General features: G+C 42.0%; 5 non-coding genes and 1 pseudogene across 5 annotated transcripts; 2 read left to right on the top strand and 4 right to left on the bottom strand.

Moving 5' to 3' along the window:
• Positions 1-2,183: 2,183 nt before the first annotated feature.
• trnaw-cca (transfer RNA tryptophan (anticodon CCA)) lies at positions 2,184-2,255 on the bottom strand. The gene has a single exon. It is a non-coding gene; the product is annotated as a tRNA-Trp (tRNA).
• Positions 2,256-3,689: 1,434 nt separating this feature from the next.
• trnan-auu (transfer RNA asparagine (anticodon AUU)) lies at positions 3,690-3,763 on the bottom strand. The gene has a single exon. It is a non-coding gene; the product is annotated as a tRNA-Asn (tRNA).
• A 3,181-nt stretch (positions 3,764-6,944) lies between these two features.
• Positions 6,945-7,017, bottom strand: trnak-uuu (transfer RNA lysine (anticodon UUU)). Its single transcript has one exon. It is a non-coding gene; the product is annotated as a tRNA-Lys (tRNA).
• A 6,176-nt stretch (positions 7,018-13,193) lies between these two features.
• Positions 13,194-13,275, bottom strand: trnas-gcu (transfer RNA serine (anticodon GCU)). The gene has a single exon. It is a non-coding gene; the product is annotated as a tRNA-Ser (tRNA).
• A 5,585-nt stretch (positions 13,276-18,860) lies between these two features.
• LOC148827862 (U1 spliceosomal RNA) lies at positions 18,861-19,024 on the top strand. The gene has a single exon (XR_016091870.1). It is a non-coding gene; the product is annotated as a U1 spliceosomal RNA (small nuclear RNA).
• Positions 19,025-20,231: 1,207 nt separating this feature from the next.
• On the top strand, positions 20,232-20,350 carry LOC148827861 (5S ribosomal RNA; annotated as a pseudogene).
• The last annotated feature ends 841 nt before the right edge of the window (positions 20,351-21,191 follow it).

Here is a 21,191-nt window from a genome sequence, read left to right as displayed (position 1 = left end):
AAGTAATAAACCCGATTTTAATTTAGATACACATTTTCTAATGCAGCCTTCATTACAAGACAGTTTATTTCTCGAAAGCTTGTTATGTAAAAAAGAGAAAAACGAAAATATATGGATGACAATATTTAAAAGATGAAGATTTTACTTTTGAGAAATTGTCATTTTATGTATCTAGACGCTTTTCAACCGCTGATTTTAGAACTTTGCTGTGCTTCCTGAATCATTTTCAGTGTTATAAACTGGGTGTGGAGATAGCGATCACTTTGTAGAGCAGTTGATAGGCTGGAGCTGTTCAGACTACTCTTGTTATTTCTCAAACGCTTCCATCATTTTTCTTTCAGGCTAGGACGCGAGTGTGTACATGTGTTTGGTTTTCGTTTCACTGATTCTCATTGAAGATTTGGGAATTAACGAAGAAAGAATCAGTAGCCAGGAAGGCAGAAGCTTTGGTTCTCAACGATCTTGAAGACACGCCCATGTAGAGCAGCGTGTGATGATTGGTACTACAAAAGACCAAGTGCTCAGTGACGTCTGCGTTTACCGTTGAAACTTTTCATCTCAGGTGCAAAAACAGTTGTGTTAAATATAGCTAAGTGGCGCAGCAGAAGCGTGCCGGGCTCATAACCCAAAGATCGATGGATCAAAGCCATCCTCTGTTATACACGTTTTATGCACGATTGATAAGCATACCATCAGTTTAATGACGTGCATTGAAACTGATTTCTTCTCTCGTGTGTGCAAACTTCACACTTACGGTGCTCTTTAATCTTTACAAATATGCAGATGCCCAAATGTTTCTTTGGTTGTTCTGACATCCTTTATAGATTCCTCAAATCCTTCAAATGAACATCCATATCAGCACAATTATGTTTATATATTTTAAAATTAAAGTACATACAACAAAAATATCAATGTACATTTGTACTGTGCTCATTTAATAATGATTGTCAAGGATTATCAAGTTCTCCAACAACTCTGTGTTATAATTTTAAAATATTTTTGCTAAGGATACACAACGGGTGTATAAGTCATTCTAACTACAGCCAGCTGAAGATAAAATTCCACACGTGAAAATGGTTTAAAACACGCACATTTCCTGCAAAGTTCAAGAGGGCTTTTAGCGGAGATTGTGTTTACATCGAAACAATCCGAAGCGCGTCCCTGACCACCAGCCCTTTGTTTAACAGCTGTACAAAGACACACTTCCGTGCACAAGGAAATGTTGTGTTTAGCAGAAGTGAGTTAACATGATCCGTGACCTAATTTACCAGAGCAAATACTCACCCAGCAAGTTCCGCTTTACTGCAAGAGAGAAGTAGAGTGAAAGACGTGATCATTTCACGCCGTTGTGGAACAAAACGCTTTTTTCTTGGAATTCTAAATCAATTAGAAATTCAGAGCGACACATAAAGGCTTTGTCTGCTTAAAAGTGATGATTTTTAAAAACTGATAAAAATGTAGAAAATACGTTTCTCACGTAGAAATTTAAGATGGGGGTGGGGTATTACTAGGAGCGGCGCTGAACTCACCATGGTGCAATTCATTTACGTGACGGGCTAGTGGTTTAATGGATAACGCGTCTGATTTCGGTTTATTAGATTGTCGATTCGACTTCTACCGGGGTTGTGTGATTTAAATCAGGCTCCTCAGAAATAGATGTCCGTTATGTAAATGAACCGCACCTGAAAGCAAACGTTGGGTCTGGGTTCCTTTCTTTCCTGCATTAAATTGCAAATCGTTAAAAAAAAAACACCAAATAATGTCCAATGGCGTTAGTCATTTAAGTAAACATGAATATACTGTAAGGTCTTGGTACATGGGAGTGGATTTCAACCACAATTAAAAAAGGGCAAATTATAATTACAGGCTTCAGACACTTTTTCAAACAAAAGAGACCAAACACTCCCTAACTTTCAGGTTTGCTTGAACCTGTAACAGGAAGGAGATCTGAAGCTTCCATTCTCTGATGTCACTGTCTCTAAAGCCGGGCGTGATGTTTCGTGGATATGCAGTGTGTCTTTTCTCTTGTCGTGTTCATGACGATTCGCTGCATAAGCTCCTGACTGGGTGTTCTGTACTGCGCTGTTACTTCGTTCAGATTACCTATGTGGTGTACAGATAAAACCCGACTGCGTGGTGTGATTTCTGGGTTCGGCACCAGCAGCACCTGCAAACTCCTCAGCTGACCTCGACGTGATTTGAACACGCAACCTTCTGATGTGGAATCAGACACGCTACCGTTGCGCCACGAGGTCACTCGCCACAGGTGCTTTTAATTCCCCCAAAGAGAACAATCAGCGTCCCTGAAAAAGATTTTTTTCATTCTCTCCTGTGAGGAGCGCCGCTCTTCCAACGAGGGTCTCTTCTTCCCAGACCACAGATTATTCTTTCCGCCCGGCTCTCTCACAGAGAGCAGACACACCGTCTCCACTGATGTGTTTACTACATCTATAGATCTGACCCCCTATAGCCCCGATATTCCTGGACAGGATATTTACCACCAGCCTCGTGAACTTCTCATCTTGACCTCTCCCAGGAGGAGCACAATTAACACAGAATCCTCTCTCCATTTAGCAAATAACACAAAACACTGTTTACCTGTCAAGACAGAAAACCGGGCTGCTCCAGGTGAGGCTTGAACTCACAACCGCGGCATAACTCCACTGATCATGTCATTTTACAAAGCCTGAACTGGGAAAGCGACTGGAAGTCGAGCATTTATGGCGTTGTTTTAATACTTGCCTACTCTTTCAATTTTTCGGTCAAATCTTTTATTTGGGAGTACTTTCAATTGATGTTAATCCTTGTCCCGATGCACGATTCTGGGCCATGGTGCATCTTGAATAATGTTCTTATAGGCTTTAGTTTGCAAAGTGCGCTCTTCAGAAGCTACCGAAACCGCTAATGGTTACATAACACTTAATGCAAAAGCAACGTTCGGGTTTGAAAAAGAATATTACTTGCTATGAATACAAACACTGTTACAGGAGGCGTGTTAGGGCTATTTTAGCTTAGATCATCAATTCATCTTACATTTCTTCTCCATCTATATCAACAGCGTCATCGCTACTGAGCGCTAAAGGCAGGTCCTGGCAATACAATCTTCTTTAGAAAACATTTTTCAAACTATTTCCACTACCATACGTAAAGTAAAAGATACCGATTGCACGCAACTAATAAAATCTCTTTTCCAGGGACGTTGTAGCTAGATGCAAATTACAATCGAAAATGTATCAGCTTTAACATTTTCTTTTGGATCCACAGGACGATCAGCACGAGACTCAAAATATACCTGTGTTTGACTGTACAGCGTAGATTGTACAGCATTTATGTTTCTATTTATGTTAAAATGAAGGTAAATATATCAAAATATCAACATCCAACTTCACAGTGCTAACGTAACAATGCTTGTCAAATTCTCAAACAAATCCGCGCTGTATTTCTAAACTATTTTAGCAGAGGACGCATCAGGAGTATAAATGATATCTCCCGCCAGCCCTTCAAAGATACTTTTCCATGGGTGAATATGGTTGTCTGGGGAGTTGCGGTGTTGATCACTATTGGACTTCCCCGGTCTCAAGTGTTGTTGTTGGACACGGGCAAAAGACTCGCATTTTCGGCAAATATAAAGAGGTTTAAGGTTTCGGCTTTAGAGGAGGCAGTGTTTACATTGACAATAATAAGAAGATCGTCCCTGGGTGGGCTTGAACCACCAACTTTTCTGTTAATAGCCGAACGCGCTCACCGATTGCGCCACAGAGACTGACGAGAGAGGCTTTCCTCCAGTCGCACCTTTCTGGTCAAAAAATAAACATTGCTTGCATTTTATTGCCAGTCGGCAATATTCCTTCTGCTCTGATAGGCAAGAATTAAATTTCATTTTTCACAAGCTGTATGAATTTCTTGAAAAACAAGTTGTTGCAGAAAGGAAATGCATTCATGCATTAAACTAAATCAAGCCCTATGCGGTTGTCCAAAATGGTACTTTCTGCACAAAAAGACAGGAAGAAAGGCACAGCTGGGATGTGGAGCCAGGATCTCCAGTTAACGAGACAGATACTTAAAGCAACTAAGCTACGGCGCCAGCAGAATTCTTCTCTTTTACAGCCGCTTGGACACACCGCTCTGAGCCATCTGCGTTCAGTAAGCCCTGAGTCTGCTGGCTGAGCAAGCTGCCTCCTTTACACGCAACAGGAGCCCCGACTGTAAGAGAAACGAAGAGAAATGGCTTTTATTGGGCACTTTTCATGTCCAATGCGCTTGACATCTCCCAAGGGCGGCAGAGTTCATTTACGACACTTTTCCTTTCTTCTTTCTGTACTCTTTGATGAAATAAGACGAGAAATCATGTAAGGGAAAATGACTTTTTCATGGAGAAAACATGCACCAGGAAATGTTGTGTTTAGAAGAAGTGAGTTAACATGAAAAGTGACCTAATTTACCAGAGCAAATGCTCACCTAGCAAGATCTGCTTTATTACAAGAAAGAAGTAGAGTGAAAGACGTGATCATTTCACGCCGTTGTGGAACAAAACACTTTTTTTGTCAAGACAGAAAACCAGGCCGCTCCAGGTGAGGTTTAAACTTTAAACCTCGGCATGACTCCACTGATTATGTCATTTTACTGTACATGGCCTGAACCTGGAAGAAGATTGGAAGTCAAGACGTTATGGTGTTGTTTTAATACTTTCCTACTCTTTTAATATTCAGGTTAAATCTTTTATTTTGGAGTACTTTCAATTCATATTAATCCTAGTCCCAATGAACGATTCTGGGCCATGGTGCATCTTAAATAATGTTCTTATAGGTTTCAGTTCTGAAAACAACTCAGTAGCAGGCTATGCGGAACAAGCAAACACATTAGAACTGTTGTGAATGCAGTGGAAATAATTTAGTCACTAAATAAGAAGCTTATGCACCACTCGCTTGAGAATTGTTATATTTAACAAAAATTGCTTTCCAGACACCACAACTATTCACAATAATTTTATCAATACAGGTCTGAATGAAAAGTGTATTTTTTTAATAATTAACTTTAATGTCCATCTTTATTAGTAGATGTATTACATGTACAGCCTTTAATATGCGATAGTGAATTTTCAGGTATCCTGGGGAGGGAAGAAAACTGAAATGAAGGAAATACACATTTAAAGGGGTGTGTTCTGTCATATCTGGGCGTTTGAATAGATTTGTTTTATAAGTTATTGTGATTTCACTCTATACTTGTGTTTCTCAGGAGAAAGTCGTTACATTGATGATTTGAGGGTATAGAAAATACGTTGTGCTGTATGAGTAAATGTAAGGATATGTTGAAAAAAACGTATTGTCACCTTTGTGAACGTCATTATTAGATACCTGTTGATCGTTTAGCGACCTAGGCTTCCCTCTGGACTCTGCACTGAGTTGAAAGCTACGGGAGCTCCTCACTGCTTGTCCTGTATTGTTACCTGTGCTCTCGTCTACATTATCTACGTGCAGCACAGCACCAAGAACACCATAAACTTTGTGATGGAAAGTGCTTAAGAGCATGAAAAATATTGAACATTTTAAACATTCATAGAACAACTTGAAAAACTGAGGGACAAAAGACCATCTATTTTGCAGGTTCACAGTACTTGCAAGAAAATCAGTCGCCTGACTAGGGACCTAGAGATAAAAAGTTCGATATTCTACTGACTGGGCTATTCCTGTCTACTCAGTTTCTCTCTGAAACAACATTTTTCAAGAAATACTTGCTTAAAAGTGCAGATTATTTTTTACCCAAAACTGCAAATAGAGAAAACCGACTCGTTGGAGTCTCTGTGGTACAATTGCTTAGTGTGGCCAGGTTGGGACTAAAATGATAGTAAGGTGATAGTAAGGTGATGGTTCAAGTGCATCCAGGTACACCTTTCTCACTGTTCCAACGTGAGCATCATCTATGGAAAAAATGGCATAAAATGTTTAACAGATTATTGACCTTATTGATACTGACGTCTTACCACTTGGCCACCACGCCTGCGGTTCCGCTTACTTTCCCATCAAGGCTAGCACGTTTTTTAAAATACAAAAAAGTTAAATCTTTGAGCACAAATTACCATGGTAGGAGGAATAAAACAAATATGATTGTTCAAATTAATTCTACTGAAACTGATTTAATCACGCAGAATCTACAACAACAAAACCATGATTCTTAACAAGGAGATACTGGGGAGCAGTGGGATTCCAACTCACGCCCTCAAAGAGACGGAGCTTTAATCCAGCTCCTTAGAGCGCTCGGCCGGGTTACCCTTGATAGTGGCTTTTCAGCACTTGTAGTCTGACTTTGTGGTGTTATACTGCATGGAAGAGACTGCACCTCCTTTTTCTGAGATGCTTTCTTTCACTCGGTGAAATATTCACTTCTTTGGCCCTCTGAATATAGTTCTTCTGTTAAGCAGGCTTCAGACTCTGCTTATAGCGCCCATGCAGAGATTTTATTTTTACAGGAAGACTCATTCTGAAACGTATCTCTGTAGTTTTAGAAAAGCTTTGAACAGCGTATTTTATACAATGCACAAACAGTATTCTAATTTCACACGGCAGATCTGTGCAGCAATCGTACTCGATTTGACTGTGATTCTGAAATACTTCTAGCAAACATATTCAGGTTTCCTTGAACCTTTAATAAAAAAAATTACTTTGCGATGTTCCGCAGATGTGCAGTGTGCCTTTCCTCTTGTCGTATTCAAGAGTACTCACTGCGGGAGCTCCTCATTGCGTGTCCTTTACTCTACTGTGATTTCTTTTAATTTATCTACGTGGAGTGTGGTGAGAAGATCACCTTGAACATTTTCGGTTTGTGAAAGGAAACACTAAAGAAAATAGAAGTGAAGAACATTTAAAATAACCACAGTACAGCTAGAAGAGGGAAAGATAAAAGACGATTTAGAATGACATTCACAATAGATTGAAGAAAAGCACAACCGCCCAAACAGGGACTTGAACCCTGGACCCTCAGATTAAAAGTCTGATGCTCTACCAACTGAGCTATCTGGGCTCTAAACAAATGAAGACACTGCTGGGATCCTCGCAAATCAGATGTCTCTTCTTGTGCCGAAGTGCAGTCATACCTGACACATCTGGAATGGCCACTGACAGACTTTATCCAGAAGCGACGGCACAACTCCCAATAGAATGAGAGAGAAATACAGAATTACACAAGGAGTCAAGGGGCTCCCACAATCCATCTTTCCTCACATTACTGATTTTTTCACTAAGAATTTGACCTTTTCACATTTAATAAGATCTTTTAATCAACAACATTTAAGAAACAAAACACATTTTTGGAACAATAATAAAAAAAAAACTTTCAATGTCTTGGTTGTTTAAGTGTGCACACCCTTTATAAAGGGGGTAGCAACTGTGCTGAAATTTAACCAGTCACATTCCAGATCATGTACAAAGGTTATTTGCCTTTGCCAGACATCAATTGTATTGATTCTTATTAGTCCTATTTAATATCAGCTGATCACATATAACTAACCAATCTCGGAGAATGTACCTTCATACTGCACAGCGGAACAGGAAGAGAAATCCGACCGCTGATTATCACCAAAGAATGTCGTTACAAATTATCTGCGGAGTTCTTTTACGTATCCGGCCACCTCTTTCCTTCCTACTTTGCAGTGAGCACAATTCTTTCAGTTTCTTCTCTTGTATTTTCCTTGCTTTTTTACTGTCCCTTTCCCCCATGTGGAGATGGATCCACAACTGAAACCCTGTTTGCAGCCTGTGTTTCTGCAGCATCAGTCTGTATGAGGAGAGGGTGTTAAACAGCTCCAGTGGCGCAGTCGGTCAGCGCGCATTGCTTATACAGCAATGCACAGCAAAGTCATGCTGAGGTTGTGAGTTTGAGCCTCAACTGAAGCAGTGTGGCCTGTGTATTTAGCTACTTGTTAAGGATTCGGCCAGTGAAACCGAAACCAAGTAATAAATCCACTTGCAGGAGCCGATAGAGACAAGTCGTGATCCAAATACCATAGTCGAAGGAGAGAGCCGAGAGTCCAGGGGAAGCCAGTGATCTAAACTGAGAGAGAGCAACCGAAGCCGAGCCGTAATCCAAAAAACGTAGTAAGAGGGGAGAAACCAAAGTCGGAACCTGAACAGTACGAAGAGGTAGAAGGCGTAGCACAACTAAGTAGCTCGAAAGGAAAACCAATACTGAGCAAGGAGGTAGGGAAAGACTAGTGCTTAAATATAAGGTGAGACGGGGGTGTGGTGTTGAAAGCGTACACTGATAGGTAGACTAATGAACTAAGACTACGCCTACTTCTGCCTCTTTCGTTGCCGGGAGGCAGGGATCGTAACACATGGTTCTAGTGTTACTACAGCTACTACTACTGCTGCCGCTGATACAACTGCAACTAATACAATTTTACAGCTACTCCTAATGCTACTACTAATGTTTCTAAAGCTACTAGTAGTACTGTTACTGCTACTAATACTGCTGCCACTGACACAACTGCTACTACCACTACTACCATTACTACTACGACCATGACTTCAGATTCTAATACTAATTCTGATACTAATACTCCTGCTACTATTACTGCTGTCATTACTACTAATAGTGATAAAAATAGAGCACTCACAGCTTTGTAGACATTGTTCTGGACTCTAGAAAGTGATTCCATTTGCAAGCAGCTCTAGACCTCAACACCTGTTGATGGGTCACTTCTATCAGACACAACATTGGAGCCCAAGCCCACCTACACACATTTACACACACTGACAGATATACCTACACACTCACACACATTCACACACACAGACACTACACATACTGACTAACACCATACACATTTATACACACAATCAGACACATACATGCACAAATACAAACTAGCACACATTCACAGACACACACATACTGTAGACACTTCACTCAGAGATACACACCCACACACTGATACGCACACATTTACAGAATCACACATAGACAGTACACATACTCACAGACACAAACTCACACAATGACGGACACCACTCTTACCTACAGTTACACTATAACAAACACTAACAAAAATACCAGTAACACTATCACTATGACTAACACTATCATTATTACTAACAATAACACAAAATTACTACTACACTACTAATACTTATAATAACAGTAATGCTATCACTAAAACTAACATGACTACTAGTGTAAATAGTCTAACAGTAAATCTATAATAAGCACTAATATTACATGAATACTAGCATTACAACTATCAGTAGCGCTATCATCATTAATACTCACATGAACACTAGCATTAATATTAAAACTACCAGTTGTACTCTCACTAATATTAACAGGAATACACTAGCATTAGTATTAGTAGCTGTCCGTGACGTCACACCGCTCTTTGTGACGAAGGCGAGACGCCTAGCAGGGCACAGTGACGTGGCGCGTGTCGCCGTGGTTACCATTCTTATGATTTGTAAACAAACGGAAAATGCATTTCAACTGTTACTTAAACAAATTTATCAACTTGAATATAATTCTCTAGCTCTAGGATTAAATTCCTAAATAATAATTTGAATAACCATTTTTTAATTTCGGATTGAACATTATTAACACTAAACGCACTATGGTACTGTAATTGATCGATCCAGGCGGTATTGACCGTTTTCTAGATATTTAAAACAGGGTCAAGAACGGGAAAAGAATCAGTACTCACCAATCGGTGAAGTTAATCGTTAATTCTACGGTTCTTCAGTTGAATTAATAGGTTGTCGCTAGATAAGTGATCAATAACTCTCCGCAGTGCGCTTCGCGCGCCTCCCGCGGTCTCGCTCTCTGATCCCGGCGCTCTGGCTGGTGTCTCTGACGTCACAGTGCTCTTTCTAAAATATACAAGTAATAGGTTTATTCCATGCTGAAAAAAAGAAGAAAGAGAACACAACGTGAAGAAGGCTCCACGGCCGAAACGTTGTGTTCTCTTTCTTCTTTTTTTCAGCATGGAATAAACCTATTACTTGTTCCTTTGCAGCCTACGCATGCTGACGCAGCTACCCACCTGAACTTTCTAAAATATATAACATCTCCAAAAAAAACACACCGGGCTTTGAAGAGAGGCGATTCATAACAGCTGGAGAAGGTGTAATATTTGTGTGCGTCAGCAGTGAAACTGCATGTTGATTGATGAAGGGCTGAGCGGGGAATAACGGTTGCTCAGGGTCACAGGTCATAGTGAATTTAGGAGCTAACTGGTTCAGAGTTACAGGTTAAATAATAAAGAGTTTCTTCGAGTGTCACATCTTCGTCCTGGGTTCTTCATTTTTACACTATACGTGTACGAGAAACAAGACAGTGTGTGTGTGTGCCCTGGTGATTCTGGGAGACAGATCGAACCTGGGCTAAAAGAGAGGGGGCTTAGCTCTCTTCCATTTGCTATTTCAAAGTTGTACAACCCATTTGTATCTGCTAGGCGGCGCAGTCGTCGTGCACAAAGAACGCTTTGAAAAGCGTCAAAAGCAAGTCATTCCGAGTTGGTCGTTTCTGTTTTCGAAAAGCTGAATTGCTGCGAAATGCTGAAATGATCTCACGGCTCCTCGGTTGTCATTTCTGCTCCGTAAAGGAATCACAGCACGCGTCGGCTTCCAGCACGGTGGGTCGGGACACGATGCCGGGGGTTGACAAGACTGACGTCTTCCTTGTCAGTATAGTGGTGAGTATCCCCGCCTGTCACGCGGGAGACCGGGTTTTGATTCCCCGACGGGGAGTTGCTCTTCTTCTACCTCCTTAGAGAAAGGACTGCCTTTCACTTCTCTGCGTTTTCTTTCACAGCGCCGTGCACCTTTTCATTGCTCTCGGTTTCAGAGCCTCTGCACGGCACACGACTCGACATAAGGACGCGCATTGAAGTGAAAGCAGGAAGCGCTGCGACATGCACTGTGCAGATCCCGCCACACTAAGAGGTGAGTGGGTCTGTTTGATCACAGCGCTAGGCGAATCCCCAAACAGTGTGCGTGGCGACAAAAGAAGCCGCTCTGTTTCGAACCGGGGACCTTTTCCGCCCTGCCGTGTGTGTCTCGGTAACTCGCCGTGATCGTATAGTGGTCAGTACTTTGCGTTGTGGCCGCAACAACCCCGGTTCGACTGTAGGTCCCGGCAGAATAGGGGCATCTGCTTTTACTACATGCACGAATGAAGGCAAAAAAAAGCCAATCGATGTGAACGAACGGCGCTTTACAGAGGAGTACTGCCTGACTGGATCGTTGATGAACGACAGAGGCCACTCCGACCTCTTCTCGGGTTTCTTCAATGACTTACTAAGGATCTTCTTCACATTCGCCCATGCAGGGGAAGCCAGTTACACCAAAGCAAACGCAGGAAAGTGCATTTCAAGCAGAGACCAGGAGGGACCTGTTTACACCGAGAGTGGTCGGAGTATGGAACAATGCGCCCAGCCCTGTTGCTGGAGCCGATTCTTGATGAGATCTTGGGCTCACTAAGAAGCCCCCGCTGGATGCTAATCTTTCTGTTGTTCTTGCAGGTGCTGCGCTGCGTTTGAGCCGACAGAGCTCGTCTTGGTCTGTCGGCACAGCCCAAATGCAAATGATCGGCTCCGCGTACAGAAGGAACGTGCGTTTGGTACAAGAGTGCATGAAGGCAGCGGAAATACATTGGGAACAAATGACCGGTGGCTCAAGACCTCTGTGAAGTACAGGAGCGTGCGAAAAGACGCTGTTTCCGCCCGGTCGATAGTAAGGTTGTGTAGGACCGCACACACTATGATGTCAGTGTTGAGTAGTGTGGTTTAAAAGCTTTTTCACGAACCAGGAAGGAGTAGAAACCTACAGTCTTCTGATTCGTAATCAGACACGTTATCCATTGTGCCATTGGCGTTTGTATTGCATTCCCATCCAGCACCACATTGAGTTCAGAGCCGCTACTATTCATGTGTTTTGTACGTGTGTCTAGTTACTACGTCTTTCATTATGTCTGGATTAAAATAATGTATCTTTAAAACAGACAAAGGGTTTATGAGTCTCCCTGAATTTCACACACGAAGAATAAAAGATATCGCGTTTAAAAAGAATACAGAGATGCCGGCGATAGAAAACGGAGCGTCTTAAGTGCGCGCTATCACTGAACTAAACTCCCGATCGGTAAATTTGTCGGCGGCTTTTTAATTGTGTTAGGAAGAGCAAACAGTCCACAGTGTACATTTTAAAGGTCTAAGCAAAACAATCAGACGTGAGGATTAATCAGAACAGGAGCCTCTACTTCTTTGTATACTGAGCTTTCGGGAGTCTCGTTTAGTAGAAGAAATGGACCAGGCTTCTACTCTATAAACGTCGGAGTTCTTATAAAACATTTGAAGGGATATCAGTGCAGGTAGAAATTGACTCTTTTTCTAGTGGAATCAGGATCACATGAAACCTTTCGTTTGGATTGCGAAGAGGATCATGGTGACACTCAAAACATACTAACCTTTGCTTCTCTCAAGGATGAATGGAGTATTGAGCTACAAGCATCGGCTCAAATCAAAACTCTCTGCTACTGCAGTTGCTTGTTTGAGAGTTTCTTTAAATCTTTCAACTGAACGTTGATATCAAGGGATATTGACGGTAATATCATACGGATTTTGGTTTTCTTTTGATCGAAAATTGTATTAAAATACAAGCCTCTTTCACATTTGTATAATACTTTCCCTTGCATCCTCTGATAAAAATTCTAAATACCACAAAGTTACAACATATGGAATAGCATTTATTTTAAAATGTATTTTAAAATTTGCATTTATTTAGAGCTTAGTAAAGATAACATTGCTAATATTGATGGAGTAGAAATGTAAGATGAATTGATAGCTTTTTCTGAGCTAAAAAAGTCCTACAACGCCTCCTGTAATAGGTAAGGACTCATAGCAAGACATTGCTATTGCATTGCGCATTTTGCAGATACGACCAGTTTCTGCTTCTGGTGAGTGCATTTTTTCCAAACTTAATTTAAAAAGAACATTTTCAAGATGCGCCATGTCCCTAAATCGTTCACCAGGACTACTATTAATATCAGGTGAAAGCAGTACAAAGCATAAATTTAACCTAAATATTAAGAGGCTATATCTGTCAGCTACTGCTGTAACCCATGTTCAGCCAACGCTAGAAATATTACTGCTCTACTACAGTAGCTAAAGAAAGCAAGTCCGACTTGGAAACAGATCAGAAGTCGAAGACATAAACCGACGAGGATGGGATTCGAACCCACGCGTGCAAAGCACAATGGATTAGCAGTCCATCGCCTTAACCACTCGGCCACCTCGTCACAAAAGTCACCCCCCTTGGGCATGATTTTGTTCGGCGACCAGGCTCAGCGCACATCGACCTCAGATGTCTCAGAGCGGTGTGTCCAAGCGGCTGTATAAGAATAGGTAATAGGTTCATTCCATGCTGAAAAAAAGAAGAAAGAGAACACAATGTTTCGGCAGTGGAGCCTTCTTCAGGTGTGAGAAAGACAGGGCAGTAGGCAAAGGTAAAGTAGCGAGAGAACAAAGGTTTGAGGGTGGGTACCCACCTGTATAAGAATAGTGTTCTGCCGGCACTGTGGTAAAGCTGGTTAAAACACCTGTTTCATAAAGAGGAGATCCTGGATCCGAATTCCAGAGGTACCTTTTTTTTCCTGTCTTGTTTTACAGAACATGTAATTTGGGACACTCAAAGAGGTCTTGATTTGGTTTAATGCGTTAATTCATTTCCTTTGAAGAACAACTTGTTTTTTTTAAATCATATAGCTTGCGAAAGATGAAATGCGAGCGAATTTCTTTGTTCACCAAAAGTATGTAAATGAAAAAAAACAAGGTGTAAGCATTTCTGTGGTGCAATCGGTTAGCGTGTTCAGCTATTAACCCCAAGGTGGGTTTTTTGATCCCACCCAGGGACGCACTTCTTCCTATAGTAAACATCATCACCGCAAAAAAATAATTGTTCCGCAAAACCGGAACTATTTTGATATTTGCAGTAGTAAACAATTGAGTACCAGAGTCAACATTACCGGGAATTTCCAATAATTTCCGATATTGGCAACTTGCGAGCAGTTAGTATTCACCCATGGAATTATATGTTCCAGTGGGTGGCGGGAGAATTCACTTATGCTCCCGTTGCATCTTCAGCTAAAGTAATTTAAATTACAACGCAAAATTGTTTGAGAACTTGACAAGCAAAAACGACAGATCGCCGAAGTTGTATTTTAATATTTTCGTATATTTACTTTAATTTGAATATAAATGTTAACATAAACGCTGTTCAATATAATGTAATTTTGTTGTACTTTTAAAATATTATAGCTGAGGATGCGAGGGGGGCTATTACACCTTGCTAAACATCTAAATAATTGTAAAAGAGGCTGGCATTTTAATAAAACGGGCGATCAAAAGAAAGCTACAAATAGTACGGTATTATCCCTCGATATTGAAGGTCAGATGAAGAACTTGAAGAAACTCGCAAAGAATCAACGGCAATAGCAGAGGATGTTGATTTTGAACCAATGTTTGCACCTCAATTATCCAGCAGTCTTTGCTTGACAGACTTCCTCAAGATATTCGGTGTTCTATACAGAAAATCGAAAATTAAAGGGCTAATGTGCCAAGAGGGGTGGTCCGAGGCAAAGACTGCGTTAGAGGAAGACTAAGCTTGTTCCTGTTCTTTGTTTTCCTGGTTTGCTGATTATGCCTGCTGCGGTCCACTCCTACCCTCACACCTAAAGAATACTATTTTAAATTTCTTGGCGCAGTTCATTAACCCTTGTATGTGCTGTCCGCGCCCAAAATGCAATTTAAAAAAAGTCAAAAACCGCGCTCAAAATGCAATTTAGAGCTTAATAAGATACACTCCACAGGCATTCACAACAGCAACATATGAAACGTTTATTTTTTAATCGCGTATCTAAGGAAATCTCAGTATTTTGCACGTACTGTATAGTTAAGTTATTACTTGGTTTTCAAAGTGCAATGAAATACAATATTGTTGTTGCTGCTGTTCTGGTTGTTTCTATCCTGTAAAGCGTTTTGAGAAGCCACCTTTAAAGGCGATATATACTGTAAAACTGCTGATTCTTATGGAATGTGTTCCGCAGGAGATTCAAATTTTTATTTATTTATTTTTTAATCGCGTATCTAAGGAAATCTCAGTATAACTTTGTTCATGAACAAACAGTGGCATGTTACATTATTATTAGTTTTTTTGTTAACAAGGCTCACCAGCTAATGTGAATCGAAACCTGTCTTGCTAGCTTTTAAAGTCGTGCATGTGTAAACGACAATTGAAATAGAGAAAAAAGACCTGACTGACAAGCCGATACATACTCTTAGAGTTTGATTAATAGGGAATATAATACAAAAATATAGTACTAAAAAAGGTACTACCACTTTTAAAGGTGATATGTAAAATAAAGTTTTTTATTATTGTTATAGAGAAACATGATCAGATTTTCCCTGGTTCAGAAAAAAGACGATTAAAATCTGTAATCTTTGCACTTGTATGTTATCGGAAAATACAATCAGTTTCTGCTTTGTGTAAGGATGGTGTGGCGCTCCTCAAAGCGCTTTACAGGATAAAAACAATAACAACAATAGTGGCTGGGCAAACGATTTTTTTTATCGAAATACAAAATGAGATACTGTATAATGATGTGCATGAACAAAGGTATACTGCAATTTTCCTTAGATACGCGATTAATGCTTCGTAGGAGGAGGCGCTCTTTTCCTCTAGTCTAACAGTCTGTCCACAAACAAAACATTCCTGTTAGACAAGAGGAATTGAAAAAAAAACAATTTTGTCAATGAAAACCGGTGTGTGTGTCTCTCTCTGCTGGATGTCCCTCTCACTCTCTGCTGAATGAATAAAATAATTTTATTGAAAACGCGTTTGCGATTGTCTGGTATTTAATTTGGTCCCTTTTAACTGTTTTTCGATCTACTGTATTGCTTTGAGATGCCACTTTTAAGGCGATATGTAAAATAAAGTTTTTTATTATTGTTATAGAGAAACATGATCAGATTTTCCCTGGTTCAGAAAAAAGATCTAAAGTGCTACACATAACTTTCTTAATTCGATGTATTTAAAGCAGTGAACTACTGTAGGTGTCACATAACATTCAGAAATACAATCACGTATTTGACAAATAAAAACGATTACAATCTAATCCTTCCACGTTTGATCCCAAAATCCCAAGAAATATAAATCTTGACGGGTAGAAAGCTATGCTGAAAGTTTATTAAGATACTTAGAAGACAAAGATACTGTATCAATTTATGTTGCATTAGCCTGATTATGATTAAAAAACACACATAATTAAACACGCGTTTGCGATTTAAATCAGAACACGATTTAAATCAATATAAATGTTTATATTGTAACGCATACTGTCCAGCCTCCATTTCTCTATAAAAATTTACTCTGTTGCACACACACACACAATAGAAGCAGAAAGCAGAAGCAGGGACCGTTGTCAGAAGGGAAGAAGGTGACTATTCATTGTTATCAAAAATGACTTAGAATCGATCATGTTGCGATATTTTGAAATATAAAAGTCAATTGATTGTCCATAATATCGCTATTCTATTTTTTCGAAGAAATGTTTGTTAAAAGTCCAGCACCAGCTGGATTCGAACACACAACCTGCCAGTTGTTAGTCAGGCACGGAGACCAGTAGGCTACAAGACAGCACACATGAACAGGGAGGCGAAACAGCCCCACACAGCCCTGTCGCAGTACACGAATATAATCACACCGTTATTAAATTCTTTAGATACGCGATTCCATATTATATTCCCTATTAATCAAATTCTAAAAGTATGCTTGTTGACTCCGGTATCACGTTAGTTAAAGACTTCGATGCTTAAAATGTTTAGGGAGAAATGGAATACTGGTGTGTATTTTTTCTTTAAAGTACCAAGACCAGCTATATACTGTATGTTTATGTTCCAAAATTAATATCGTTTATGGCCTTCACACGCGTTACAGTATGCTCCTATTCTTTTTATGCTCAGCTACTAAGATTTCCCTTCAGTGGTAAAATTCAATATCTACAACGGGCACAGCAAAGACGTTTACTGTAAGTCTTTCTACGACAGACCAACGGACCACGAGTGCCCCTGTCGGTCAACCAATCACGTACCGCGGTACCCAACGTCATCTTGCGTCATGAACGCGACACCGCAGCCAATTACCTGCGGTACGTGTCTGTACCGCGCACTTTGAATGGCTGCATCTGTATGAATGTCCACTGTGGGTATTTTTTCCATTATTATTTATTTTGGCATTGAAGCATATTTTATGTAATACCGAAGTGTCATAATCACTGAAAAACATATTTTTTCATTTAGAAAGAATTAAAAAAATATAAATCACTATGAATTACATTTAACCTGTTCTGATCTAGGTTTTCTATATACTTTAACATGCCATGTTCAGAATGTCACAACGCAGAAATGCAACAGTGACGTGTCGTAATTACAAATGTTCGTGATGAGTGATTTTGTCTCTCCTACCTTAGTGTCGGAATATTAAGATGTTCTGGTGACAAGGAAGGAGGGAAAAAGTAAATCAGCAGAAGGGGTGCTATTTTGTTGACTGTTAATCCTTACATGTTCAGAAGGTCATATTTAAAAAATGGTACAGTAAATTTTCTTATACTTAATGATTTTCATAATTTGTCACATTACCTCAGTGGCACAATTGTGAGACTATTTTATAATCAGGAGGGAGGGTCATAGCAATAAGCAGAAAGTGCCATCACCCTTTGCTCATCTTCGGTTAACCATATTCTCACATGCCATGTTCTAAATGTCCCATTGTAGACTGCTATATTAACATTTCTTGCAAAATGCAGGATTTTGAGACTTTTAATAATCAGAAGGCAAGGTTGTGGTAAATATGCAGAAAATGCCAGTGAATTGATGGTTTGCTTTTGTCTTATTTACTTGTCGTCTAACATGCCAGTTTGTGTTATTGTGAGTTTTGAAAATTGGTTTTCGATTTTCTTAAATGTGTTTCATACAAAAATGCAATTTGGATCATCATTACTTACATATTCCGCTTTACTGAGGCTATGTCCAGTAATCCACTCGGATTAGTATTTTTAAAAATAACTATAGAGAGCCATCTACAGGCGAAAGGCGGCATAACATCACAGCAGCATCTTATAAGGTGGAACGAAAAACGCGAATAAGAAGCTGCCGAATAAGAAGCCAACTTCAGCTTCGTTAATGCAACAGGATTGGGTGAGGTGAGGTGGAAAAATATTTCTTCCTCTGAATCCTAACATTTTTGTAGTTGTTCCAGGACTTCTCGTCCCAGATAAAGCTGCCAATACATCACTTGTTTCTACTCCATCAATATCAGCAGTGTTATCAGTACTAAGCTCCACAGCGAGCCTTCCCTGCGGCGGAGCGTGGAACTTTCTCCCCGCGCTGCAGGAGTTGTGTGCGCTGCAGCGGTGCCGAGAGAACAGCACAGAAGGCAGCAGGCTCTGGAGAGCGGGTTAGAGACGGAGCCTTGTGGGCAGGCGAGCAGGCCCGTTTTTTGGAAATTGCTGAAAAGGCTCCGGTGTTTGTTCGGTGTGTGGCAGGCGCACAACGCGAGCTTGCGTAGCGATCTGCCGGTCTGGTGTTATGCAAATGAGGCCAAATTGCGTCCCGGGACATGCTGCGAATGCGCATTGGCGACTGCAGATGTGTAGGAAACGGCGCGCTCGTTTTCTCGTTTTGCCCACCCTTTTGAGTGTTAGTGTGGCGTGTGAGTGTGCGAAAGAGTGGGCCCAGCAGGAGGCGGTGGTGTGCGGGGCGAGGAGCTGGCCTAGGCTGCACGCTTTGTGCTGTGGGTGCGGGCCGCTTGCAGGGGCTTGTACAACTCATACTTACCTGGCAAGGGAGATACCTTGATCAAGAAGGAGATTCACCCAGAGCAAGACTCGGCCATTGCACTCCGGCTGTGCTGATCCCTGCGAATTCCCCAAATGTGGGAATCTCGACTGCATAATTTCTGGTAGTGGGGGACTGCGTTCGCGCTCTCCCCTGATGTGTTTGGTCCAATATCAGATACGGAAGAGTTACGACACCACGAGCTGCGATAGGATCCCAGTTCGAAAGGAGTCGATGCCACTGCTGTACCCCAAAGAAACTGGTTCCCGGTCTCGGGGGCCGGCTTCAAAGACAATACAGCAAACACAGCGGGGCGGGGGAAGTAGACGACACGACACATGCAGGTACATTCAGCTCCGGCGGGAACGAGTCATTTGTCGGTCTTTTCAAGTGCTGGGAGCCGAGTAATCCTTCGCTTGTATCGTTTCTCCCTGGTGACTAGATGTCACCCTGCGACTCTCGACTGGGCTCACCCACGGCAGCCCAGCAGGTGTGAGCCTAGCCGGCACCCGGATGGGAGATTCCCCCTGGAAAAGCTCAGGTTGCTGCTGCTCCTGCAAGAGGTGTGACTGGGACCAGTAGGGAGCGCTCACCCTGCGGTCTGTGTGGCTTTCTTATGCCCCAGCATCCTGATGGCGACACTCTGCTGCACAAACAGGCGCCGTCCTTCGGGGGAGGCGTAAACCGAGGTCCCGACCCTCCTTGGCCATTAAGAAATCCCAGGGCGTCTCTCAAAAAGAGAGGCAGGGGGTGTCACTCTGGTGTTAGTGTTCCCCTTTACCAATCAGTCGGGGTCTCCTCCTAATCCCCGTCTCATATGTAACAATCAATGACGAGGCCCCCCTGTCCCGCGATATTGTACTTGTCTCCTGGCCGCTGGCTGGCGCCGTGAGATTTAGTACTCGCGCAAGAGACCGGGGGCAGAGCGCGAACGCAATCCCCCGCCCCCCACAAAGTGTGCGCTCCAGGTTCCCTCTCGGGGCTCTGCAACACAGCGGAAAGGCAGCGAGAAGGAGCCTCTTGCTCTGACGCCGCAAGGCCACAAGAGGGCGGAGGCGCCGCGCCCGGCCGACGTGTTGGACTGGTGCGCTTTATGTGCTGAAATAAACACGCGACAGCCCAGAAATGTTTTGAGTGCTGTGCACTGGAGGTTTTTGTCTTGTGAAGACTTGCCTTGTGCTCCTCCAGTGCGGGACAAGCCAACACAAGGGAGCACATTTGCCAACATCCAGGTACACAATGCGATTTGGAAAGCAGCTCCTTTCCAAAGAGTTGCACACGAACGATCCTTCAGTCCCGCTCGGGGAGCATGGAGCCCAGGCCACACACAGCTTCAAGTAGCGAGTCAGGCGCCATGGCTATCGCTTGCGGCCACACCACCCTGAACGGGCCTGATCCTGTCTCATCTCGGAAGCTAAGCAGGGTTGGGCCTGGTTAGTACTTGGATGGGAGACCGCCTGGGAATACCAGGTGCTGCAAGCTCTTGCTCTCTCGGCCAGCAGGGGTCGCCGTTGGCTTTGGGAGGAAAACCTGGAGGATGGAAAGGTGATCTATAGCCTCATCTCTAGAGATGTTTTGTTGCTATGGCATGTGTGACCCATATAAAAAACAAAACCCGTTTGTAAAACGAATATCGAAGCTGCCTCTAAATCTGCAAATGAAGATGAGTCGATAAACCACTTGTTTTTCGGATAACTATACATATATTCATTTATTACTGATTTCATTCATTGAGCACGGATACAATAGAGGTACAGCCATTCACTGTTTGACATGTCTGCACTGGTACAGAACCTAGCAATCAGAAAACGGGTGAAACTGTCTTTAGAATTAGCATACAGTACCGAGGCCCCCATGACCAAATAAAGGCTAGCCTCGATAATCACAATATAAACATTTTATGTATTAATAAATGTATTGTCGTGTATTAGTATTCATGTGTGTGCTGTCACGATTGTAGTCCCTCCCCCTTAAGGGCGCTCCAGTTCTTTCACTTCGGACTTGATTTTGTGCACCTGCCCCCTGTTTCAGCTTCCTTCCAGACCCCCTTAAAAGCCAGATGCCCACTCAGTGCATTGATTCTCGCATCGTGCGAACCCGGGACCTGGATGCACCTGGCTCCATTATGGTTTTAGTTTCTGTTCCCATTCCTGTTCCCCCTGCCGGTCCCGAACTGGTTCTGGATTTTAATCGTCTGTCTCAGATGGATCGCCTGGCCTTTCACTTTTTGCGCCATTTTTGGATTTCCCGTTTGACTCATCCCTGGATCGTTTGCTTCGGCCTCACCTCCCCCCACCACCAGCCTTCCATGGACACACCCTCC

This window comes from Atractosteus spatula, chromosome 10 (assembly GCF_055471065.1).
Source record: "Atractosteus spatula isolate fAtrSpa1 chromosome 10, fAtrSpa1.hap1, whole genome shotgun sequence".
Taxonomy (NCBI): Eukaryota; Metazoa; Chordata; class Actinopteri; order Semionotiformes; family Lepisosteidae; genus Atractosteus; species Atractosteus spatula.
Note: the sequence above shows the minus strand (reverse complement) of the source record. Positions and strands in the feature narration are given on the sequence as shown.